The following is a 27,089-nucleotide window of genomic DNA, read 5'->3' as shown; positions in this document are numbered from 1 at the left end:
AAATGCAACCTGATGTTTTAAGAACATATTTAATTAATATGTCAATTTTGAGGAAATGGGAGTGTAATGTGGTTCTGAGGGGAGAAGAATGCAGATATTAATATATTGGGTTGAAAAAGAAGGGTATAATACTATTGATCTGAGAACATGGGGATATAATGTGTATGAGTACAATGTACTATAATATGTATCATAATATTAAAGGGACAGTCTACACCAGAATTTTTATTGTTTAACCCCTTAATGACCACAGCACTTTTCCATTTTCTGTCCGTTTGGGACCAAGGCTATTTTTACATCTCTGCGGTGTTTGTGTTTAGCTGTAATTTTCCTCTTACTCATTTACTGTACCCACACATATTATATACCGTTTTTCTCGCCATTAAATGGACTTTTTAAAGATACCATTATTTTCATCATATCTTATCATTTACTATAAAAAAATATAAAATATGAATTAAAAAATTGAAAAAAACCCACACTTTTTCTAACTTTGACCCCCAAAAACTGTCACACATCTACAACCACCAAAAAAACACCCATGCTAAATAGTTTCTAAATTTTGTCCTAAGTTTAGAAATACCCAATGTTTACATGTTCTTTGCTTTTTCTGCAAGTTATAGGGCAATAAATACAAGTAGCACTTTGCTATTTTTTTTTTTTGATTAACATTTGCTGCTTGGCCAAGACATCATTGTAAATGGCTTCTCGTCTCTTTATTTCCAACTCCTGGCTGGACTGTCTGCTTAGGGCAAGAGATTGAACTTGGGTCTCAGTCAAATTTGGATTTTCCTTCCACATTCCACATTTCCTTCAACTATTTCCAAACCACTTTTTTCAAAATTAGCGCTAGTTACATTGGAACACTGATATCTTTCAGGAATCCCTAAATATACCTTGACATGTATATATATATATATTTTTTTTAGAAGACATCCAAAAGTATTGATCTAGGCCCATTTTGGTATATTTCATGCCACCATTTCACCGCCAAATGCGATCAAATAAAACAAATCGTTTTTTCACAATTGTTTTCACAAACTTTAGGTTTCTCACTGAAATTATTTACAAACAACTTGTGCAATTATGGCATAAATGGTTGTAAATGCTTCTCTGGGATCCCCTTTGTTCAGAAATAGCAAACATATATGGTTCTGGAGTTGCTTTTTGGTAATTAGAAGGCCGCTAAATGCCGCTGCGCACCACACGTGTATTATGCCCAGCAGTGAAGGGGTTAATTAGGGAGCTTGTAGGATTAATTTTAGCTTTAGTGTATTGTGGTAGAAGACCCAAAGTATTGATCTAGGCCCATTTTGGTACATTTCATGCCACCATTTTATTGCCAAATGCGATCAAATTAAAAAAATTGTTCACTTTTCACAAACTTTAGGTTTCTCGCTGAAATTATTTACAAACAGCTTGGCAATTATAGCACAAATGGCTGTAAATGCTTCTCTGGGATACCCTTTGTTCAGAAATAGCAGACATAACATAATTTATGTAAGAACTTACCTGATAAATTCATTTCTTTCATATTAGCAAGAGTCCATGAGCTAGTGACGTATGGGATATACATTCCTACCAGGAGGGGCAAAGTTTCCCAAACCTTAAAATGCCTATAAATACACCCCTCACCACACCCACAATTCAGTTTAACGAATAGCCAAGAAGTGGGGTGATAAGAAAAAAGTGCGAAAGCATATAAAATAAGGAATTGGAATAATTGTGCTTTATACAAAATCATAACCACCACAAAAAAAGGGCGGGCCTCATGGACTCTTGCTAATATGAAAGAAATGAATTTATCAGGTAAGTTCTTACATAAATTATGTTTTCTTTCATGTAATTAGCAAGAGTCCATGAGCTAGTGACGTATGGGATAATGACTACCCAAGAAGTGGATCTTTCCACACAAGAGTCACTAGAGAGGGAGGGATAAAATAAAGACAGCCAATTCCTGCTGAAAATAATCCACACCCAAAATAAAGTTTAATGAAAAACATAAGCAGAAGATTCAAACTGAAACCGCTGCCTGAAGTACTTTTCTACCAAAAACTGCTTCAGAAGAAGAAAATACATCAAAATGGTAGAATTTAGTAAAAGTATGCAAAGAGGACCAAGTCGCTGCTTTGCAGATCTGGTCAACCGAAGCTTCATTCCTAAACGCCCAGGAAGTAGAAACTGACCTAGTAGAATGAGCTGTAATTCTCTGAGGCGGAGTTTTACCCGACTCAACATAGGCAAGATGAATTAAAGATTTCAACCAAGATGCCAAAGAAATGGCAGAAGCTTTCTGGCCTTTTCTAGAACCGGAAAAAATAACAAATAGACTAGAAGTCTTACGAAAAGATTTCGTAGCTTCAACATAATATTTCAAAGCTCTAACAACATCCAAAGAATGCAACGATTTCTCCTTAGAATTCTTAGGATTAGGACATAATGAAGGAACCACAATTTCTCTACTAATGTTGTTGGAATTCACAACTTTAGGTAAAAATTCAAAAGAAGTTCGCAACACCGCCTTATCCTGATGAAAAATCAGAAAAGGAGACTCACAAGAAAGAGCAGATAATTCAGAAACTCTTCTGGCAGAAGAGATGGCCAAAAGGAACAAAAAACTTTCCAAGAAAGTAATTTAATATCCAATGAATGCATAGGTTCAAACGGAGGAGCTTGAAGAGCCCCCAGAACCAAATTCAAACTCCAAGGAGGAGAAATTGACTTAATGACAGGCTTTATACGAACCAAAGCTTGTACAAAACAATGAATATCAGGAAGAATAGCAATCTTTCCGTGAAAAAGAACAGAAAGAGCAAAGATTTGACCTTTCAAGGAACTTGCGGACAAACCCTTATCTAAACCATCCTGAAGAATACTGTAATATTCTCGGTATTCTAAAAGAATGCCAAGAAAAATGATGAGAAAGACACCAAAAAATATTTTCCAGACTCTATAATATATCTCTCTGGATACAGATGTACGAGCCTGTAACATAGTATTAATCACAGAGTCAGAGAAACCTCTTTGACCAAGAATCAAGCGTTCAATCGCCATACCTTTAAATTTAAGGATTTCAGATCCTGATGGAAAAAAAGGACCTTGAGACAAAAGGTCTGGTCTTAACGGAAGAGTCCACGGTTGGCAAGAGGCCATCCGGACAAGATCCGCATACCAAAACCTGTAAGGCCATGCCGGAGCTACCAGCAGAACAAACGAGCATTCCTTCAGAATCTTGGAGGTTACTCTTGGAAGAAGAACTAGAGGCGGAAAGATATAGGGAGGATGATACTTCCAAGGAAGTGATAATGCATCCACTGCCTCCGCCTGAGGATCCCGGGATCTGGACAGATACCTGGGAAGTTTCTTGTTTAGATGAGAAGCCATCAGATCTATTTCTGGAAGTTCCTACATTTGAACAATCTGAAGAAATACCTCTGGGTGAAGAGACCATTCGCCCGGATGCAACGTTTGACGACTGAGATAATCCGCTTTCCAATTGTCCATACCTGGGATATGAACCGCAGAGATTAGACAGGAGCTGGATTCCGCCCAAACCAAAATTCGAGATACTTCTTTCATAGCCAGAGGACTGTGAGTCCCTCCTTGATGATTGATGTATGCCACAGTTGTGACATTGTCTATCTGAAAACAAATGAACAACTCTCTCTTCAGAAGAGGCCAAGACTGAAGAGCTCTGAAAATTGCACGGAGTTCCAAAATATTGATCAGAAATCTCACCTCCTGAGATTCCCAAACCCCTTGTGCCGTCAGATACCCCCACACAGCTCCCCAACCTGTAAGACTTGCATCTGTTGAGATTATAGTCCAGGTCGGAAGAACAAAGAAGCCCCCTGAACTAAACGATGGTGATCTGTCCACCATGTCAGAGAGTGTTGTAAAATCGGTTTAAAGATATTAATTGAGATATCTTTGAGTAATCCCTGCACCATTGGTTCAGCATACAGAGCTGAAGAGGTCGCATGTGAAAACGAGCAAAGGAGATCGCATCTGATGCGGCAGTCCTAAGACCCAACATTTCCATGCATAAGGCTACCAAAGGGAATGATTGTGACTGAAGGTTTTGACAAGCTGATATCAATGTTAAACTTCTCTTGTCTGACAAGGACAGAGTCATAGACACTGAATTTATCTAGAAACCTAAAAAGGTTACCCTTGTCTGAGGAATCAATGAACTGATTGGTAAATTGATCCTCCAACCATGAACTTGAAGAAACAACACAAGTCGATTCGTATGAGATTCTTCGAAAATGAGAAGACTGAGCAAATACCAAGATATCGTCCAAATAAGGAAATACCAAAACCCTATTCTCTGATTACAGAAAGAAGGGCACCGAGAACCTTTGAAAAAAATTCTTGGAACTGAGGCTAAGCCAAACGGTAGAGCCACAAAACTGGTAATGCTTGTCTAAAAAGAGAATCTCAGACACTAAAAGTGATCTGGATGAATCGGAATATGCAGATACACATCCTGTAAATCTATTGTAGATATATAATGCCCTTGCTAAACAAAAGGCAGGATAGTCCTACAGTAACCATCTTGAATGTTGGTATCCTAACATAATGATTCAATAATGATAGATTCGGAACTGGTCTGAAGGAATTGACCTTCTTTGGTACAATGAAGAGATAAAATAAGACCCCAGCCCCTGTTCCAGAACTGGAACTGGCATAAATACTCCAGCCAACTCTAGATCTGAAACACATTTCAGAAATGCTGAGCCTTTGCTGTGTTAACTGGGACACGGGAAAGAAAAGAATCTCTTAGCAGGAGGCCTTAACTTGAAGCCAATTCTGTACCTTTCTGAAACAATGTTTCTGAAACCAGAGATTAAGAACGGAATTGATCCAAATTTCTTTGAAGAAAACGTAATCTGCCCCATACCAGCTGAGCTGGAATAAGGGCCGCACCTTCATAGGTACTTAGGAGCTGGCTATAGGTTTCTATAAGGCTTGGATATATTCCAAACTGGAAATAGTTTCCAAACTGATACCGCTCCTGAGGATGAAGGATCAGGCTTTTGTTCCTTGTGAGGAAAGGAACGAAAATGATTATTTACCCTGGAAAGAAAGGGAAAGCAAAGTTGACTTAGAAGACATGTCAGCATTCCAAGTTTAATCCATAAAGCTATTCTAGCTAAAATAGCTAGAGACATATACCTGACATCAACTCTAATGATATCAAAAGATGGTATCACCAATAAAATTATTAGCATGTTATAGAATAAAAATAATGCTATAAAATTATGATCTGTTACTTGTTGCGCTAAAGCTTCTAACCAAAAAGTTGAAGCTGCAGCAACATCCGCTAAAAATATAGCAGGTCTAAGAAGATTACCTGAACATAAGTAAGCTTTTCTTAGAAAGGAATCAATTTTCCTATCTAAAGGATCCTTAAATGAAGTACTATCTGCCGTAGGAATAGTAGTACATTAGCAGGAGTAGAGACAGCCCCATAACCTTAGGGATTTTTGTCCCAAAAAACTCTAATCTGTCAGATGGCACAGGATATAATTTGCTTAAACGTCTAGAAGGAGTAAATAAATTACCCAAATTATTCCATTCCCTGGAAATTACTTCAGAAATAGCATCAGGGAGATAAAACACTTCTGGAATAACTACAGGAGATTTAAAAACCTTATTTAAACGTTTACATTTAGTATCAAGAGGACCAGAATCCTCTATTTCTAATGCAAATAACACTTCTTTAAGTAAAGAACGAATAAATTCCATCTTGAACAAATACAAAGATTTATCAGCATCAACCTCTGAGACAGAAACCTCAGAACCAGAAGAACCATTATCAGTATCAGAATGATGATGTTCATTTAAAAATTCATCTGAAAAAAAGAGAAGTTTTAAAAGACTTTTATGTATACTAGAAGGAAAAATAACAGACATAGCCTTCTTAATGGATTTAAAAAATAAAATCTCTTATGTTATCAGGAACACTCTGAAAATTAGATGTTGACGGAACAGCAACAGGTAATGTAACAGTACTAAAGGAAATTTTATCTGCATTAATAAGTTTGACATGACATGCAATACAAATAACAGCTGGAGAAACAGATACCAAAAGTTTATAGCAGATACACTTAGCTTGGTAGCTCCAGCATTGTGCAGTGATTTTCCTGAAGTATCTTCTGACTCAGTTGCAACGTGGAACATCTTGCAATATGTAAAAGAAAAAAACAACATATAAAGCAAAATTGATCAAATTCCTTAAATGACAGTTTCAGGAATGGGAAAAAATGCCAAAGAACAAGCTTCTAGCAACCAGAAGCAATAAAAAATGAGACTTAAATAATGTGGAGACAAAAGTGACGCCCATATTTTTTCGCGCCAAATAAGACGCCCACATTATTTGGCGCCTAAATGCTTTTTGGCGCCAAAAATGACGCCACATCCGGAACGCCGACATTTTTGGCGCAAAATAACGTCAAAGAATGACGCAACTTCCGGCGACACGTATGACGCCGGAAACGGAAATAGAATTTTTGCGCCAAAAAAGTCCGCGCCAAGAATGACGCAATAAAATGAAGCATTTTCAGCCCCCGCGAGCCTAACAGCCCACAGGGAAAAAGTCAAATTTTAAGGTAAAAAATGTTAAATTAAAATGCATTATCCCAAATATGAAACTGACTGTCTGAAAAATAAGGAAAGTTGAACATTCTGAGTCAAGGCAAATAAATGTTTGAATACATATATTTAGAACTTTATAAACAAAGTGCCCAACCATAGCTAGGAGTGTCACAGAAAATAAGACTTACTTACCCCAGGACACTCATCTACATATAGCAGATAGCCAAACCAGTACTGAAACGAGAATCAGCAGAGGTAATGGTATATATAAGAGTATATCGTCGATCTGAAAAGGGAGGTAAGAGATGAATCTCTACGACCGATAACAGAGAACCTATGAAATAGACCCCTTAGAAGGAGATCACTGCATTCAAATAGGCAATACTCTCCTCACATCCCTCTGACATTCACTGCACGCTGAGAGGAAAACCGGGCTCCAACTTGCTGCGGAGCGCATATCAACGTAGAATCTAGCACAAACTTACTTCACCACCTCCATCGGAGGCAAAGTTTGTAAAAACTGAATTGTGGGTGTGGTGAGGGGTGTATTTATAGGCATTTTAAGGTTTGGGAAACTTTGCCCCTCCTGGTAGGAATGTATATCCCATACGTCACTAGCTCATGGACTCTTGCTAATTACATGAAAGAAATATGGCTTTGGCGTTGTTTTTTGGTAATTAGAAGGCCGCTAAATGCCGCTGTGCATCACGTCTAGCAGTGAAGGAGTTAATTAGGTGGCATGTAGGGAGCTTACAGGGTTAATTTTAGGTTTAGTGTAGAGATCAGCTTCCCACCTGACACATCACACCCCCAGCTCTCTTCCCTCCCCCACTCCACAATTGTCCTCACCATCTTAAGTACTGGCAGAAAGTCTGCCAGTGCTAAAATAAAAGTTTTTTTTATTTTTTATTATTTTGCTGTGTAGGATCCCCCCCCCCTTAGCCCCCAACTTCCCTGACCGCCCCCCCCCCCCAAACAGCTCTATAACCCACCCCCTCTACCTTATAGGGAGCCATCTTGGGTATTTTTCTGTAGTATAGCTTCCCCCCCAAAGACCAACCCCCTACCCCCTCCCAGATACCTTAGCTCTTTTCTATAGCAATTCCCTCCCCCTCGCTCCCACTTTGTATCACAACATTTTTCCATAGGGTAGTGGTTCCCACCCGCCCCGGCGACCCTGCCCATGATTCCGCTGCCCTCTTGATGCTAACTCCCATCGATGGCCACCCCCCACCAACGATTGTGGCCATCCATATCCGATGCAGAGTGGCTCTCTCTGAATCGGATGGCTAAGAAACATTATTGCAGGATGCCTCAATATCGAGGCATCACTGCAATAACCGGAAAGCGTCTGGAAGCGATCAGGATCGCTTCCACCGCTTTTAAAGACCGACGACGTACGACGGTCTTTAACTGTATTTTTTAGGGGACGTATCCCATAAGTCGTCGGTCGTTAAGGGGTTAAAAAGATAATCCCTTTATTACCCATTCCCCAGTTTTGCATAACCAACAAAGTTATATAAATACACTTTTTACCTCTGTGATTACCTTGTATCTAAGCCTCTGCAGACTGCCCCCTTATTTCAGTTCTTTTGACAGACATCCATTTTAGCCAATCAGAGCTGGCTCACTGGAACTCCAAGTGCATGAGCACAGTGTTATCTATATGACACACATGAACTAGCACCCTCTAGTCCTAAAAAACTGTCAAAATGCCCTGAGAGAAGAGGCAGCCTTCTATGGCTTAGAAATTAGCATATGAACCTCCTAGGTTTAGCTTTCAACTAAGAATACCAAGAGAACAAAGCAAAATTGGTGATAAAAGTAAATTGGAAAAATGTTTAAAATGATATTCTCTATCTGAATCATGAAGGTTTATTTTGGACTAGACTGGCCCTTTATGCACAATCTTTAAGATTTTATATGAATGGTTTGAGATGTAACCTAGTGACGGAGGATGAGGAGGATGAAATGCAGGTAATTTGAGGAGATGAAGAAGTAATGAGGATTATTTAAGAATTTAGTTTTGGTTGCTATGATTAGTCGATGGCATTAAGTGGCTGATTTCTAGAGAATGGGATGCAATAAGGACCATTTAAGAACATAAGGTATAATCTTAGGGATATGGAGAGGATGAATATTAAAAATGAGAAGAGGGGAAGGTTCATTTAATTATAGAGTAAACAAGCACATATCCAGACCCCTATTTAGAATATATAAAAATAAAAGATATCAGCACAGCTAACAATAAATTGCATCTGTTTATTTCGAACAGGTATTGCAAACAAACATGACTATGTTTACTTACTTGCCCTTATTCATGCAGTCATGTTTGTGTGCTATACCTGTTTTGAATAAACAAATGTAATTGATTGCTAGCTGTGCTGTGGCTCTTTTTTTGATATTCTAAAGAGGAGAAGGTTCAGTTATGCCTGGCTGGTGTTGTTTTTAAAATGAACACATGGTAATGAACTTATATATTGTGTATTAGGAAAAATATTTAAAAAAAAATATGAAACATACTTAAACATACTTTAGATGCCCTGAAAGTATATAATAAATTATCAAATCACAGCTACTTACAAAACTAGATGCATACATTCTGCCGTATTACCCAATATGAGTTATGCACCATAAAGATACATGCAGTGTGTTAATACCTCACCTCATATTTACCGGTAGCTCCAAATGCACATAAGAAAAACAACAAAACACAAGTAAAGAAAACAATAAAGAATACGATACCCTGCCTGGTAACTTAGATCAGTTGGGTTTTACATTGTAGACTGTATATCAGCTGCGTATATGTGATCATATAGGTAGAATCAAATATTTAACAGTTCACAGAAGATTACTACTTCGATTGCTTCTATAACCCACTTAAAGCAAATAATAAAAGTTTTCTTTAATTAGCTACCGGTGTACATTAACATGATCATGATTAAGCCATAAAAAATAACTTTACATTACTGCTGTCCCCTTTTCCAGATGTTTCAAATTACTCCATTTGAAAATGTACTTTGAGTTTCTTTAAAAAGTTCGACCTTCTGCTTTCAGAGTATTAAATGCATATTACTGTAGTGAAGAAGATAATATTTCAGACCTCCAGGCATATATTAAACACACTGGCAGCACATTAGACAAAATGCTTTACTTATTAGATACTTCCTATTCTAAACAGTGTCATCAAAGGCTAAAAACAAAATCCATATAAAAGCTGCACAATGCTTCCACATAGAACCTTTGCCAAAATCTCTCTACTTTCTAGCTAATGAGGAAAGGATGTGTACTCTTAACATACGAATGTAAGATTTTCCAAGCATTCAGTTTAGGAAACAAGGCTATTGATTCCATATGGTATATGTTAAATTCAACTATATTGGTAAAGTAATCTATAAACTAGCTGGCATGATAACTATAATTAAACAGTATTCAATATACTAAGATGAATCAGAGTTTAGTTCAACAATGGATTATTAAAACAGAGCAAAACAAATGTTTTTGTTCAATTATTCTTTTCTATTTACTAGATACCATCTAAAGATTAAAAACATTTTGTGGTAAGAAATTGTACTGTATTGTGGGATAGGGAAAACTATATATTACACTAAATAAGGACTTAATATACTGAACGTTGCCAGATGCTTTCTCAATCTATGAGATGATGCGGCATACGAAGGTGCTCAGCAGCTACAGAGCCCGGTCAGGACAACAGTTTACTTCTCACATCACTGCAAGGCTTTTCTCTTCATGTATTTTCCAGTGTTCACAGTCAGTGTGAGATAGGTGATGAAGGGATAAGTAGCAGAACAGAAAACATGAGTAATTTGTCTCTCTTATGTGCAGACACTCGGCATTATTAGCTGGACACCACACAAGCCACATGTACATCTAGGATACAATAAACGCCAAACAGAAAAGCAGTGCAGATATCAGGAAATGTATTTAGAGCAGATGAGGAGGGATTCAGTGTTAAAAGCACAAGTCAGTAACTGTGCTATTTTGTGTTGTTTACATTAAATAATAATATAAAATTGGGTTTTATGTTCACACTGAATAAAAAGACCCTTACCAAAAAACAATGGGCCTGCGGATGTGTAAAGACATTTGATTAGACAATCAGCAAATAACATCCAAATATTCAAAATAAATAAAAAACAGAGAGATTTTTGTGAGATGTGGGAACTTACACAGGAATCCATCTTTAGAATAACCAGAACCAACAGCATAAAAGCCAATAAATTAAAGGGACATGACACATATTTAATAATTGCAATGTATTCCAAGTGTTGCAGCTTGTGGATGAATAAGGTTCCTAGGTTCCTATCGAAAAATACAGGTATAGTTAAGAACATCATTTGGTGCCATTTTTTTAAGCTGAAGATATGCGGGTGGTACAGCCAATCAGATTCTATAGTGCCTGCCCCATAGACTTTTACATAGTGTAAGCACCAGTATAGGAATAACCAGTGATTCGCAAGGGCTGGGTGGGAACTACAGCATCTGATTGGCTGCACTACACACACAACCCTAGCTTGAGTAAAAAACAGTTTGAGAAGAGTAGGAAGGAGTCCTGGTAAAAGATCACCTAATGCAGAGATAAACTATATGCTACATATATTATTGTAAGGAGCCAATTAATGGACCAGTTGTGTCCACATGCTGCAATGCTTTAAACACACTGCAGTTATATATTGTGTTTACTGCCCTTTTAGTATTTGATGTCATGGGTTATTCTAAAGGATAGACTTTCTCTCTTGTGGTGCTTAGAAATGAAGCTAAAAATGGCAGTGATCTATTACCTATTTCTATCTTACATATCTAAACTTCCAATCTGCCCTCATTCTCCTTGTTGCTTTTATATCACTATCCTGATGGTGTTTCTAGACACATGGGATAACTTGAATTAAAGTGCCAGACATGATAAAAAGGACACTTTTATGATAAGTGCACGACTGCTGGCATCTTTGAGTATTAGAGGTGCTACAATACTTAAAGGGACATTAAACTCAAAATGTCATTCACCATAAAATGTTTATTTAATAATTATAATGGGTTAATAGGTCCATAAGCTCAGTTATATATAACCCTTAATGACAACAGCAAAGGAAGAAAGATAAACAGTATTCAAAATGCTTTTAAAAATGTGTACCCTGACCCTGTGAAACAATGTATGTGCGTATATAGATATGTATTTGTGTCTGTGTTCATTATTGAAAAAATGTTTTTTGCATGCAGATCGTTTGCAAAACAATGAATAATTACGGATACATAAATAAAAAATTGACTTTTAAGTCGCTTTAACTTGAGAAACTGTAGCACAGTCTCAGCTCTTACTTTATATGAGGTTTGTTTATAACATGAGACCAAAATGAAGAAACATGCCCTGTCAGGAGAAGTGAACACATGTCCCATTGTTTGTTTTAACGGAGTACACAACATTGGACACCAGAATAAATGGACATACATAAACATAATTAGGTGTCTGCCCAGACAAACATATTACAAAGTGATGGGCTATGTGTGTTATTTTATAGTAAAAAACAGTGGGATGTAAATAAGAGCAAATTATTAGTATGCACTATTTATATTCATTATTATGATTCTAAAATTTCTGAAAAATATACAATCCTTATTTATTGTGTATGCGAGGGCTGGGTGTGTCCCTTCCACTTGACTGTAAGGACTCACTATACTCTGCCACTGGAGTGATGAATTGTGTTTCACTTTCTGACAGTCTGATGGAAGTATATAGGTGTGGCAGATGCCAGGAGAACACTACCTACTGGAATGCATAGTGCCTACAGTAAAGTTTAGTGGAGAAGGGAGAACACTACCTACTGGAATGCATAGTGCCTACAGTAAAGTTTAGTGGAGAAGGGAGAACACTACCTACTGGAATGCATAGTGCCTACAGTAAAGTTTAGTGGAGAAGGGATAATTGTCTGAGGCTGTTTTCAAGTGCTTGGGCTGGGCCCCTTAATTCCAGTGAAGGGTCATTTTAATGCAACAGGATACAAAGACATTTTAGACAATTGGGTGTTTCCAAATTTGTGGCAACCGTTTGGGAAAGGCCCTTTTCTGATCCAGCATGACTGTGCTCCTTTGCACAAAGCAAGGTCCATGAAGAGATGGTTTGACAAGTTTGGCATGGAGGAACTCTAGTATAGAGCACTGACCTCAATCCTTTGAACACCTTCAGGATGAATTGAACTCGCCCAGTATCAGTGTCTGACCTCACAAGTGCTCTTTTGATAGATTTAGAGACATACGGATAGAGACAGACAGATAGATCATTTGATTATGATAAATGCTTTGGGTGTGTTTTAATTAGTGCAGCAAAAAAGGATCAGCACAAAACGATACATCTGAAATAATAAATACTGCTACAGATGATGCATGGTAAAAATGCATATAAATGTGTTTTTCTGTGACTCAGTGCTAGAGATGGAATTTCTGCCCACACTCATTTATAAAATGGATATCTTGTTACAGACACTCCTTTTGTATGACTGCCAGTATACACAAAGATGTAAAAACTACAAAATATTAATTTGAACAATGGTTAAAAAAAAAAAAAAAATCTACAAACAGTATGTGGCATATGAGAATTACTAAATAAGACGTTTATTCTCCAAATCAGTTAATTACTTTAATTTATCACAAAGAATTGTTTCCATACACAGTGCTATTTATTTTATGGGTTCATTCTAGTTTTAAGGCATGTAACATCAATATATCATAAAGGAACACTGAATACAGTAGAACAAAGGAGTAATTAAAAGACATTGCAACAACACTTAGGGCCCGATGTTGTAAGTTACAAAAGCTTTATGTTATAAAGGTATTCGGATCAAGATTGCAAGTGAAATGTTATAAAGGGATGAAATCACTGTTAGAAGGCAGTCTCACCAAGAGGCATTTTACTATACTTTAATTGGGGAGATGATGGTTCTCTGCCACTGGGGTAATGTTAAAGGGGACACTGAACCCAAATTTTTTCTTTTGTTATTCAGATTGAGCATGCAATTTTAAGCAACTTTCTAATTTACTCCTATTATCAATTTTTCTTCGTTCTCTTGCTATCTTTATTTGAAAAAGAAGGCATCTAAGATTTTTTTTTTGATTCAGACCTCTGGACAGCACTTTTTTATTGGTGGATGAATTTATCCACCAATCAACAAGAACAACCCAGGTTGTTCACTAAAAATGGGCGGGCATCTAAACTTACATTCTTGCATTTCAAATAAAGATACTAAGAGAATGAAGAAACTTTGATAATAGGAGTAAATTAGAAAGTTGCTTAAAATGTTATGTTCTATCTGAATCACGAAAGAAACATTTTGGGTTCAGTGTCCCTTTAAAGGGATAGTCTAGTCAAAATTAAACTTTCATGAATCAGATAGAGCATGCATCAATAATCAATTTTTCTTCGTTCTCTTGGTATCTTTATTTAAAAAAGCAAGAATGTAAGCTTAGGAGCCGGCCTATTTTTGGTTCAGCACCTAGGTAGTGCTTGCTGATTGGTGTATAAATGTAGCCACCAATCAGCAAGTGCTACCCAGGTGCTGAACAAAAAATGGGCTGGCTCCTAAGCTAACAAATAAAGATAACAAGAGAACAAAGAAAAATTGATAATAGGAGTAAATTAGAAAGTTGCTTAAAATTGCTTGCTCTATCGGAATCATGAAAGTTTAATGTTGACTAGACTATCCATTTAAAAGCAATGTTGCCATCTGCAGCAAAGGTGTAATGTAAAATAATCCCTTTAGAGAGTATTGAAACACAACACAATTTACATGTGTGAACTGTAGCTGAATCGCTTTTGTTTGCTGGAGGATTGTGGGCACACTGTACATGTGTATATACTGTTTATATATATATATATATATATATATATATATATATATATATATATATATATATATTTTTTTTTTTTTAAACATTCCACTATGTAAATTTTTTTTTTTAATGTTTTTGTATAGACACTAAATGCTTACACTGTACTGAAGGTGCTTAGGTCTCATATCACAATCACACTGCATGGAAATTGTAATATCTTAATAACACAAACTTTTGTTTTTAAATATTGTAACTGCACTTTACAAAACGTGGTATTAAAATAGAAAACACGTCTTTTTTTTGGTGAAAAATGAAGTAAAAGTTGTTAACATTTATTTTTCATCCAGCAGGTAATATGTTACATACTTAAGCATTAATGCTCACTGTGGGAAAAGAACAAGCCTCCCCAAAAAATAATTAATTTTTGATCTAAAAAGAATGCATAGCATGACCCTTTAAATCAATCCCTTCCCCTCCTTATCATAACTTATTCCCTCTTTGGTCATGTGGTTTGATGGACAAGACTAAGCAATATTTACTGCATCAAGCAGAGCAGTGTTTTCGTTTTTAGAGTTTACAAAATTGCAGAGCTGCTAGAATGTTTAAAAGGGACGCTAAAGTCAAAATTAAACTTTCATTATTCAGATAGAGCATACAGTTTTAAACTTTCCAATTTACATCCATTAACAAAATGTGCACAGTCTTTTTATATTTACACTTTTTGAGTCACCAGTTCCTATTGAACATGAGCAAGAATTCACATAAAATGCGTATATGCATTTGTGATTGGCTGATGGCTGTCACATGATATTGTGGGAGTGAAACCTGCAAGCTGAATTCCTTAAAGTTGCCCTAATCTGCAAATGTTAAACTTAAAATATATAAATACATAATAGGGTAAAAATAAATTTGATAACAAATTTAGAAATTGTACCGGTTACCTGGCTTGCTAGGTATAAAAATGAAAAAATTACTCATTACCTACATTAATTTATAGAAGCCATTCTAATTGTATTCAATATGCAGTTATAGAAAATATATGAAAGGGACAATGAACGTAATTCATGTAATAAGATTTAAGATTTTAGTTTCATACCTTAATCTGTTTAAAGGGCACAGACATAATTTTAAACATAAATTAGTTGAATCAGTCCTCATCCTATAAATGCTTAATGTCTATGTTTTATTTTTAATGGGGGTTTATTTGCCATCTTAAAAAATATGCAGAAGAGGTTGAGAGTTTATCAGTTTTTTTTAGAGTGGTTTATTAAAGGGATATGAAAGAAAATATACTACTGTAATGTAAGCTTGTCAACTAGGATGCTTAAAGGGACAGTTCACCAAAAAAAATCTCCCAATGATCTATTTTACCTGCTGGAGTGTATTAAATTGTTTGCAAGTAGCTCCTTTATCCATATTTTGGCCGTTGAAATGTCTGATATAGCCTGTGGTATCCCAACCTATACTGAAAGTTTTGATACTGGAGTCTTAGCTATTGAATAGCCTAAATAAACACAGCCAGCAGAATAAATGACACTCCCATTGGGGTGCAGGATAGTTAAGTAATAACATGATAATTTTCCATTGTTCTCTCTATGTATTGAGCTTTAGTTTTCCAGACAAATATAAGATAAGGGAGCAAGTGTGTGTACACAAAGTGATAGCATAATGAGATCTGATATTACCTGAAGCTCAACCCATTTCAATAGGCTGTGGCTTAAAAGCACAACACCAGCTACTTCATATACACAAATAAACCTGAAAATGCAATTTCTCATACATTTTATACTCTGCAGCTGGCAAAACAAGTCATTGAAAATACAATAATATAAAATCACAATTTATGCTTACCTGATAAATTTATTTCTCTTGCGGTGTATCCAGTCCACGGATCATCCATTACTTGTGGGATATTCTCCTTCCCAACAGGAAGTTGCAAGAGGACACCCACAGCAGAGCTGCTATATAGCTCCTCCCCTAACTGCCATATCCAGTCATTCGACCGAAACAAGCCAAGAAAGGAGAAACCATAGGGTGCAGTGGCGATTGTAGTTTAATCTAAAATTTTGACCTGCCTTAAAATGCCAGGCGGGCCGTGGACTGGATACACCACAAGAGAAATAAATTTATCAGGTAAGCATAAATTGTGTTTTCTCTTGTAAGGTGTATCCAGTCCACGGATCATCCATTACTTGTGGGATACCAATACCAAAGCTAAAGTACACGGATGAAGGGATGGACAAGGCAGGTACTTAAACGGAAGGTACCACTGCCTGTAAAACCTTTCTCACAAAAATAGCCTCAGAAGAAGCAAAAGTATCAAATTTGTAGAATTTGGAAAAAGTATGAAGCGAAGACCAAGTCGCCGCCTTGCAAATCTGTTCAACAGAAGCCTCATTTTTAAAGGCCCAAGTGGAAGCCACAGTTCTAGTAGAATGAGCTGTAATCCTTTCAGGAGGCTGCTGTCTAGCAGTCTCATAGGCTAAGCGGATTATGCTTCTTAGCTCTAGTAGAATGAGCTGTAATCCTTTCAGGAGGCTGCTGTCCAGCAGTCTCATAGGCTAAGTGGATTATGCTTCTTAGCCAAAAAGAAAGAGAGGTTGCCGAAGCCTTTTGACCTCTTCTCTGTCCAGAGTAAACAACAAACAAAGCAGATGTTTGACGAAAATCTTTAGTAGCTTGTAAGTAAAACTTTAAAGCACGAACCACGTCCAGATTATGTAAAAGACGTTCCTTCTTTGAAGAAGGATTAGGACACAATGATGGAACAACAATCTCTTGATTGATATTCTTAGTAGATACCACCTTAGGCAAAAACCCAGGTTTTGTACTCAGAACTACCTTATCTGCATGGAAGATCAGATAAGGAGAATCACAATGTAAAGCAGATAACTCGGAGACTCTACAAGCCGAGGAAATAGCCATCAAAAAAAGGAACTTTCCAAGATAAAAGTTTGATATCTATGGAATGAAGAGGTTCAAACGGAACCCCTTGAAGAACTTTAAGAACCAAATTTAAGCTCCATGGGGGAGCAACAGGTTTAAACACAGGCTTGATTCTAACCAACGCCTGACAGAACGCCTGAACGTCTGGAACATCCGCCAGACGCTTGTGCAAAAGAATAGACAGTGCAGAGATCTGTCCCTTCAAAGAACTAGCTGATAATCCTTTCTCCAAACCCTCTTGGAGAAAAGATAATATCCTGGGAATCCTAATCTTACTCCATGAGTAACTCTTGGATTCACACCAATAAAGATATTTACGCCATATCTTATGGTAGATTTTCCTGGTAACAGGCTTTGTGCCTGTATTAAGGTATCAATGACAGACTCGGAGAAGCCACGCTTTGATAAAATCAAGCGTTCAATCTCCATGCAGTCAGTCTCAGAGAAATTAGATTTGGATGATTGAAAGGACCTTGAAGTAGAAGGTCTTGTCTCAAAGGCAGAGTCCAAGGTGGAAAGGATGACATGTCCACTAGGTCTGCATACCAGGTCCTGCGTGGCCACGCAGGCGCTATCAAAATCACTGATGCTCTCTCCTGCTTGATTTTGGCAATCAGTCGAGGGAGCGGAGGAAACGGTGGAAGCTTGGCGTTCTGGCGAGACGCCATGAGATCCAGTTCTGGTTTGCCCCAACGATGAATCAATTGAGCAAACACCTCTGGATGGAGTTCCCACTGCCCCGGATGAAAAGTCTGACGACTTAGAAAATCTGCCTCCCAGTTCTCTACACCTGGGATATGGATCGCTGATAGGTAGCAAGAGTGTTTCTCTGCCCAGCGAATTATTTTGGAGACTTCTAACATCGCTAAGGAACTCCTTGTTCCCCCTTGATGGTTGATGTAAGCTACAGTCGTGATGTTGTCCGACTGAAATCTGATGAACCTCAGGGTTGTTAACTGAGGCCAAGCCTGAAGAACATTGAATATTGCCCTCAATTCCAGAATATTTATTGGGAGGAGTTTCTCCTCCTGAGTCCACGAACCCTGAGCCTTCAGGGAGTTCCAGAATGCACCCCAACGTAGAAGGCTGGCATCTGTCATTACAATTGTCCAATCTGGCCTGCGAAAGGTCATACCTTTGGACAGATGGACCCGAGATAGCCACCAGAGAAGAGAATCTCTGGTCTCTTGATCCAGATTTAGTAGAGGGGACAAATCTGTTTAATCCCCATTCCACTGACTGAGCATGCATAGTTGCAGCGGTCTGAGATGTAGGCGCGCAAACGGAACTATGTACATTGCCGCTACCATTAAGCTGATTACCTCCATGCACTGAGCCACCGAAGGGCGCGGAATAGAATGGAGAACACGGCAAGAATTTAGAAGTATTGATAACCTGGACTCCGTCAGGTAAATTTTCATTTCTGCAGAATCTATCAGAGTCCATAGGAAGGAGACTCTTGTGAGTGGGGACAGAGAACTCTTTTCCTCGTTCACTTTCCACCCGTGCGACCTCAGAAATGCCAGAACTATGTCCATTGCCGCTACCATTAAGCTGATTACCTCCATGCACTGAGCCACCGAAGGGCGCGGAATAGAATGGAGAACACGGCAAGAATTTAGAAGTATTGATAACCTGGACTCCGTCAGGTAAATTTTCATTTCTACAGAATCTATCAGAGTCCCTAGGAAGGAGACTCTTGTGAGTGGGGACAGAGAACTCTTTTCCTCGTTCACTTTCCACCCGTGCGACCTCAGAAATGCCAGAACTATGTCCATAAGGGACTTGGCAATTTGGAAATTCGACGCCTGTATCAGGATGTTGTCTAGATAAGGGGCCACTGCTATGCCCCGCGGCCTTAGGACCGCCAGAAGCGACCCCAGAACCTTTGTAAAAATTCTTGGGGCTGTAGCTAACCCGAAGGGAAGAGCCACAAACTGGTAATGCCTGTCCAGAAAGGCAAACCTTAGGAACCGATGATGATCTTTGTGTATCGGAATGTAAAGGTAAGCATCCTTTAGATCCGCCGTAGTCATATATTGACCCTCCTGGATCATAGGTAGGATGGTCCGAATAGTTTCCATTTTGAATGATGGAACTCTGAGGAATTTGTTTAAGATCTTTAGATCCAAGATTGGTCTGAAGGTTCCCTCTTTTTGGGAACCACAAACCGATATGAGTAAAATCCCTGTCCCTGTTCCTCCTTTGGATGGATCACTCCCATAACTAGGAGGTCTTGCACACAGTGTAAGAATGCCTCTTTCTTTATCTGGTTGACAGATAATCGTGAAAGGTGAAATCTCCCTTGTGGAGAAGCCTTGAAGTCCTGAAGATACCCCTGAGATATAATCTCCAACGCCCAGGGATCCTGAACATCTCTTGCCCACGCCTGGGCGAAGAGAGAAAGTCTGCCCCCTACTAGATCAGTTACCGGATAAGGGGCCATTCCTTCATCCTGTCTTAGAGGCAGCAGCAGGCTTTTTGGCCTGCTTGCCTTTGTTCCAGGACTGGTTAGGTTTCCAGGCCGTCTTGGACTGAGCAAAAGTTCCCTCTTGTTTTGTAGCAGAGGAAGTTGATGCTGCACTTGCCTTGAATTTTCGAAAGGCACGAAAATTAGACTGTTTGGCCATTGATTTGGACCTGTCCTGAGGAAGGGTATGACCTTTACCTCCAGTAATGTCAGCAATAATTTCCTTCAAACCAGGCCCGAATAGGGTCTGCCCCTTGAAGGGAATGTTAAGTAGTTTAGACTTTGAAGTCACGTCAGCTGACCAAGATTTGAGCCATAGCGCCCTACGCTATGGCCAATCCAGAATTCTTAGCCGTTAGTTTAGTCAAATGAACAATGGCATCAGAAACAAAAGAATTAGCTAGCTTAAGTGCTCTAAGCTTGTTAAGTATGTCCTCCAATGGAGTCGTTGTCTGTAAAGCCTCTTCCAGAGACTCAAACCAGAACGCCGCAGCAGCAGTGACAGGAGCAATGCATGCAAGGGGCTGCAGGATAAAACCTTGTTGAATAAACATTTTCTTAAGGTAACCCTCTAATTTTTTATCCATAGGATCTGAAAAAGCACAACTGTCCTCGACAGGGATAGTAGTACGCTTTGCTAAAGTAGAAACTGCCCCCTCCACCTTAGGGACCGTTTGCCATAAGTCCCGTGTGGTGGCGTCTATGGGAAACATTTTTCTAAAAATAGGAGGGGGGGGGGAAAACGGCACACCGGGTCTATCCCACTCTTTATTAATAATTTCTGTAAACCTTTTAGGTATTGGAAAAACCTCAGTACACACTGGCACTGCAAAGTATTTATCCAGTCTACACAATTTCTCTGGCACTGCAATTGTGTCACAGTCATTCAGAGCAGCTAAAACCTCCCTAAGCAAAACACGGAGGTTCTCAAGTTTAAATTTAAAAGTAGAAATATCAGAATCAGGTTTCCCTGAGTCAGAGATATCACCCACAGACTGAAGCTCTCCTTCCTCAGCTTCTGCATATTGTGAGGCAGTATCAGACATAGCTCTTAAAGCGTCTGTATGCTCTGTATTACGCCTAACACCAGAGCTATCATGCTTTCCTCTAAATTCAGGTAGTCTGGCTAATACCGCTGACAGTGTATTATCCATGACTGCCGCCATGTCTTGTAAAGTAATCGCTATGGGCGTCCTTGATGTACTTGGCGCCATTTGAGCGTGAGTCCCTTGAGCGTGAGTCAAAGGGTCTGACACGTAGGTTAGTCGGTATAACTTCCCCCTCGTCAGAATCCTCTGGTGATAAATTTTTAAAGACAATAGCTGATCTTTATTGTTTAAAGTGAAATCAATACATTTAGTACACATTCTCATATGGGGTTCCACCATGGCTTTTAAACATAATGATCAAGGAGTTTCCTCTATGTCAGACATGTTTGTACAGACTAGCAATGAGACTAGCAAGCTTGGAAAGCACTTTACATCAAGTTAACAAGCAAATATAAAAAACGGTACTGTGCCTTTAAGAGAAACAAATTTTGTCAAAATTTGAAAAACAGTGAAAAAAGGCAGTAAATCAAACGAAATTTTTACAGTGTATGTAATAGGTTAGCAGAGCATTGCACCCACTTGCAAATGGATGATTAACCCCTTAATGCAAAAAACGGATCAAAAAAACGAAATAAACGTTTTTTAAACAGTCACAACAACTGCCACAGCTCAGCTGTGGCCCTACCTTCCTCAATAAACGACTTTTGAAGCCTTTAGAGCCCTTCAGAGATGTCCTATAGCATGCAGGGGACTGCTGAGGGAAGCTGAATGTAATTTTAACTTTGCAAAAAAGCGCTAAAATAGGCCCCTCCCACTCATACTACAACAGTGGAAAGCCTCAGGAAACTGTTTCTAGGCAAAAATCAAGCCAGCCATGTGGAAAAAACTAGGCCCCAATAAGTTTTATCACAAAAGCATATATAAAAACGATTAAACATGCCAGCAAACGTTTTATATTGCCATATTATCAGAGTATATATCTCTGGTAGTAAGCCTGATACAAGTCGCTATTAAATCACTGTTTTTAGGCTTAACTTACATTAATCAGGTACCAGCAGCATTTTCTAGTCCCTAGAAAAAACTTAAAACTGCACATACCTCAATAGCAGGATAACCTGCACGCCATTCTCCCTCTGAAGTTACCTCACTCCTCAGACATATGTGAGAACAGCAGTGGATCTTAGTTACAAGCTGCTAAGATCATAGAAAACGCAGGCAGATTCTTCTTCTAAATACTGCCTGAGATAAAATAGTACAACTCCGGTACTATTTGAAAATAACAAACTTTTGATTGAAGAAAAAACTAACTATATTTTACCACTCTCCTCTTACTACCTCCATCTTTGTTGAGAGTTGCAAGAGAATGACTGGATATGGCAGTTAGGGGAGGAGCTATATAGCAGCTCTGCTGTGGGTGTCCTCTTGCAACTTCCTGTTGGGAAGGAGAATATCCCACAAGTAATGGATGATCCGTGGACTGGACACACCTTACAAGAGAAAACAATTTTACAGTGTACTGTCCCCTTTAAGCGTTTCCCCCATTAGATTGGCATCTCTAAACTCTTTTACAGGTCCATCCCTATAATAAACAGAACAACCGATGCTGGATGGGCCAATCAGAGGAGAGTAGCCAAGACAGCAAGATTCTTATAGTTAAGAGATTTAAAATTACTTTTTGTGAAAAGTATAGTATATTTCATATTAAATTTTACGCTGGGGAGGTATCAACTAGATTGCCTGAACAGCATCTGATCTGAGTGCTTTGTTATATTTATTGAGTCTTCTTAATGTCTAGTGCAATAACTAATGAGGTATCAATAGTAAATGCCTGTCACCGATTGGAAACTAAGCTCTCATTAACTATTTTGGTTGATGGACAGCGACCCAGCAAGTTCTGAGGACATGGATGTGTAACCAATCTCTGCATTAAACTTTATAAAACATTATGATACCTGGGTCCAAAAATACAATGATGCCCCCTAATTCTCCATCACTTACAGTTATTCAGCAGATTGAAATTTCCTATGAGAGCATAGAGATACCCAATTGATGGGCCCTATATGAGAGTATTTTAGAAAAAAAAAAAAAAAAACTTAATCCTGCCAAATGCTGCCTGGGTCCCGTCCTGTCCAAATATACATACTGTAGTATTGCTGAAGAAACAACATTAGCTGTTAAATAAAATGTGCCGTTAATGTTTAAATTAATTATTTTGTCCCTTTAAAGTCAAAATTAAACTGTCATGATTCAGATAGGACATGCAATTTCAAGCAACTTACCAATTTACTTTTATCATCAAATTTGCTTTGTTCTCTTGGTTTCCTTTGTTGAAAACTAAACCTAGGTAGTCTCATAGGCTAATTTCTAAGCCCTTGAAGGTCGCCTCTTATTTCGAGGCATTTTGACATTTATTCACAGCTAGGCAGGACTAGTTCATGAGTGCTATATAGATATCATTGTGCTGCTGAGTTATTTATCAGTCAGCACTGATTGGCTAAAATGCAAGTCTGTAAAAAGAACTAAATTAAGGGGGCAGTCTGCAGAGGCTTAGATACAAGGTAATCACTGAGGTAAAAAGTGTATTAATATGCTAATGTTGGTTATGCAAAACTGGGATATGGGTAATAACAGGATTATCTTCTATTTTTAGACAATAAATATTCTGGAGTAGACTTTCCCTTTAAGTTTAAATATGTTGCAAATATAAGAGCTAATATACTGTTACTTTTGTTTCTTTAATTTCAAGAAAGTCAATAAAATTGCTTAAAATATAAATTTTAGTAGCAGTTTTGTATCATCGTTTCACACTGTCCTCTAAACCTTTAGAACAATCTTGTCCTATTCTTCCTTATCAAATCTTGACATCAGTATTCCTTACAACATTAATTTCTAATAAATTATCTGTAGTGTACACATACAGTAACATGGGAACTTAGGAATGACTTAGTTTAATGAATTTCATGAGAATAAAAAGTACAGAAGTTTGCGAATCTGCCAAGTTTTGAAAATTAGCAACAAATATTTGAAATACATTTTCAAAATAATTAAAGGAAAATATGAATGTCTTTTGGTTGAAACTACTGGTTGCCATTTTGGCGTATGAGAAAGGCATTACGCTAAAATCCCCATTTGTCTGTTTTCAAGTATACTCCTAGGAAAAATCAGAGATGATCTGATATGTTGTTCCAATAAAGATGTCAAAAGATGAAAAATATTTCCCACAAATAAGAGATTATGATCTAAAAGGATTAAAAATAATTTGTAAGGTTAGCGAACAGACAGAAATAAATGTACCAATAAAGGGCTAGATTACAAGTGGAGTGCAAATTAACGTTCCCGCTTGAGCGTTAATTGCGCTAAAATTAAGATTTTTGCGTTCGTCGGTTTGCGCTCATGTTAAGAGTAGAAAGTAAACTGTTTCCACTCTCACTATAACCCAACGAGCACAAAAATTTTAAGTTAGAATATGGCATGCACGTTCACATATTCCCCCACAGGAGTCAATAGAGACAAGAAGTGAAAAAAAGAAATAACACCCCACACTCGCGCATACCCGATCGTATATTCTCATTTGCACTAACCCGACATAAAAATATTAATATTTCATATTACAATGTTCTTTACATAACATAATATTTTCTATTTATTCAGTAATACATATTTTTTTTATTATTATTATCCTATAATATAAAAGGCCAAGTGTGTTTGTCCGAAGCTTAAACACACTGACCTGGCATCTGGATTCTGGGGCCGACCGTGCGCGAGGACCAGGCGTGACGTGGACAGGGCCGTACGGACGGGAAAGAGAGAGCTCAAAAGAGGGGGATAGACAGAGAGCAAAAGAGGGGGAGAGAGAGACCAAAAGAGGAGGGGGGAGAAAGAGACCAAAAGAGAGGGAGAGAGACAGCAAAAGAGAGGGAGAGAGACAGCAAAAGAGAGGGGGGAGAGCAAAAGAAAGGGGAGAGAGAGAGAGCAAAATAGGGGAGATAGAAAGAGCAAAAGAGAGGGGGAGAAAGGGGAGAAAGAGAGGGGGAGAAAGGGGAGAGAGAGAGCAACAGAGAAGGGAGAGAGAGCAAAAGAGGGGGAAGAGAGCAAAAGAGGGGGGAGAGAGAAAGCAAAAGAGGGGGGAGAGGGAAAGCAAAAGAGGGGGGAGAGGGAAAGCAAAAGAGGGGGGAGAGAGACAGCAAAAGAGGGGGGAGAGAGACAGCAAAAGAGGGGGGAGAGAGACAGCAAAAGAGGGGGAGAGAGACAGCAAAAGAGGGGGAGAGAGACAGCAAAAGAGAGAGGGGGAGAGACAGCAAAAGAGAGAGGGAGAGAGACAGTAAAAGAGAGGGAGAGAGACAGTAAAAGAGAGGTAGAGAGACAGTAAAAGAGAGGGAGAGAGACAACAAGAGAGGGAGAGAGACAACAAGAGAGGGAGAGAGACAACAAGAGAGGGAGAGAGACAGCAAAAGAGAGGGAGAGAGACAGCAAAAGAGGGGAGATAGAGAGAGCAAAATTGAGGGAGAGAGACAACAGAGAGGGGGAGAAAGGGGAGAGTGCAAAAGAGAAGGGAGAGAGCGAAAAAGAGAGAGCGAAAAAGAGAGGGGGAGAAAGAGAGGAGAGAGCGAAAGAGAGGGGAGAGAGAGAGCGAAAGAGAGGGGAGAGAGAGAGCGAAAGAGAGGGGAGAGAGAGAGCGAAAGAGAGGGGAGAGAGAGAGCAAAAGAGAGGGGGAGAGAAAGAGCAAAAGAGAGGGGGGGGAAATAGAGCAAAAGAGAGGGGGGAAAGAGAGCAAAAGAGAGGGGGGAAAGAGAGCAAAAGAGAGGGGGGAGAAAGAGCAAAAGAGAGGGGGGAGAAAGAGCAAAAGAGAGGGGGGAGAAAGAGCAAAAGAGAGGGGGGAGAAAGAGCAAAAGAGAGGGGGGAGAAAGAGCAAAAGAGAGGGGGGGAGAAAGAGCAAAAGAGAGGGGGGAGAAAGAGCAAAAGAGAGGGGGGAGAAAAAGCAAAAGAGAGGGGGGATAGAGAGGGGGGATAGAGAGCGAGCAAAAGAGAGGGGGGATAGAGAGAGAGCAAAAGAGAGGGGGGATAGAGAGAGAGCAAAAGAGGGCTATAGAGAGAGAGCAAAAGATTGCTATAGAGAGAGCAAAATAGAGGGAGAGAGACAGCAAAATAGAGGGAGAGAGACAGCAAAAGAGAGGGAGGAGAGAGAAAAAGAAAGGGAGGAGAAAGAAAACAAAATAGGGGGGATAGAGAGAGCAAAAGAGAGGGGTGAGAGAGCAAAAGAGAGGGGGAATGAGAGAGCAAAAGAGGGGGAGAGAGAGAGAGCAAAAGAGGGGGAGAGAGAGAGAACAAAAGAGGGGGAGAGAGAGAGAACAAAAGAGGGGGGACAGAGAGAGCAAAATAGAGGGGGGGTAGAGAGAGCAAAAGAGAGGGGGGGATAGAGAGAGAGCAAAAGAGAGTGGGGATAGAGAGAGAGCAAAAGAGAGGGGGGATAGAGAGAGAGCAAAAGAGAGGGGGGCTAGAGAGAGAGCAATAGAGAGGGGGGATAGAGAGAGAGCAAAAGAGGGCTAGAGAGAGAGCAAAAGAGGGCTATAGAGAGAGCAAAATAGAGGGGGGCTAGAGAGAGAGCAATAGAGAGGGGGGATAGAGAGAGAGCAAAAGAGGGCTAGAGAGAGAGCAAAAGAGGGCTATAGAGAGAGCAAAATAGAGGGTGAGAGACAGCAAAAGAGAGGCAGGAGAGAGAAAAAGAAAGGGAGCAGAAAGAAAACAAAATAGGGGGGATAGAGAGAGCAAAAGAGAGGGGGTGAGATAGCAAAAGTGAGGGGGAGAGAGAGAGCAAAAGAGGGGGAGAGAGAGAGCAAAAGAGAAGGGGAGAGAAAGAGCAAAAGAGAAGGGGAGAGAAAGAGCAAAAGAGAGGGGGGAAAGAGAGCAAAAGAAAGGGGAGAGAGCAGAAGAGGGGGATAGAGAGAGCAAAAGAGGAGAGATAGAGAGAAAAAAATAGAGGGGGATAGAGAGAGAGCAAAAGAGAGGGGGGAGAGAGAGCAAAAGAGAGGGGGGAGAGAGAGCAAAAGAGAGGGGGGAGAGAGAGCAAAAGAGAGGGAGAGAGAGACAGCAAAAGAGAGGGGGAGAGAGACAGCAAAAGAGAGGGGGAAGAGAGCAAAAGAAAGGGGGAAGCAAAAGAAAGGGGGAAGCAAAAGAAAGGGGGG

General features: G+C 39.1%; 1 protein-coding gene across 2 annotated transcripts in view; it reads right to left on the bottom strand.

Annotated features, from left to right (window-relative positions):
* The window catches only part of VPS13B (vacuolar protein sorting 13 homolog B), a 1,996,594-nt gene that overhangs the window by 457,892 nt on the left and 1,511,613 nt on the right, over nucleotides 1–27,089 (bottom strand). The window lies entirely within an intron of this gene.

The sequence above is a fragment of the Bombina bombina genome, chromosome 5, assembly GCF_027579735.1.
Source record: "Bombina bombina isolate aBomBom1 chromosome 5, aBomBom1.pri, whole genome shotgun sequence".
NCBI lineage: Eukaryota > Metazoa > Chordata > Amphibia > Anura > Bombinatoridae > Bombina > Bombina bombina.
Note: the sequence above shows the minus strand (reverse complement) of the source record. Positions and strands in the feature narration are given on the sequence as shown.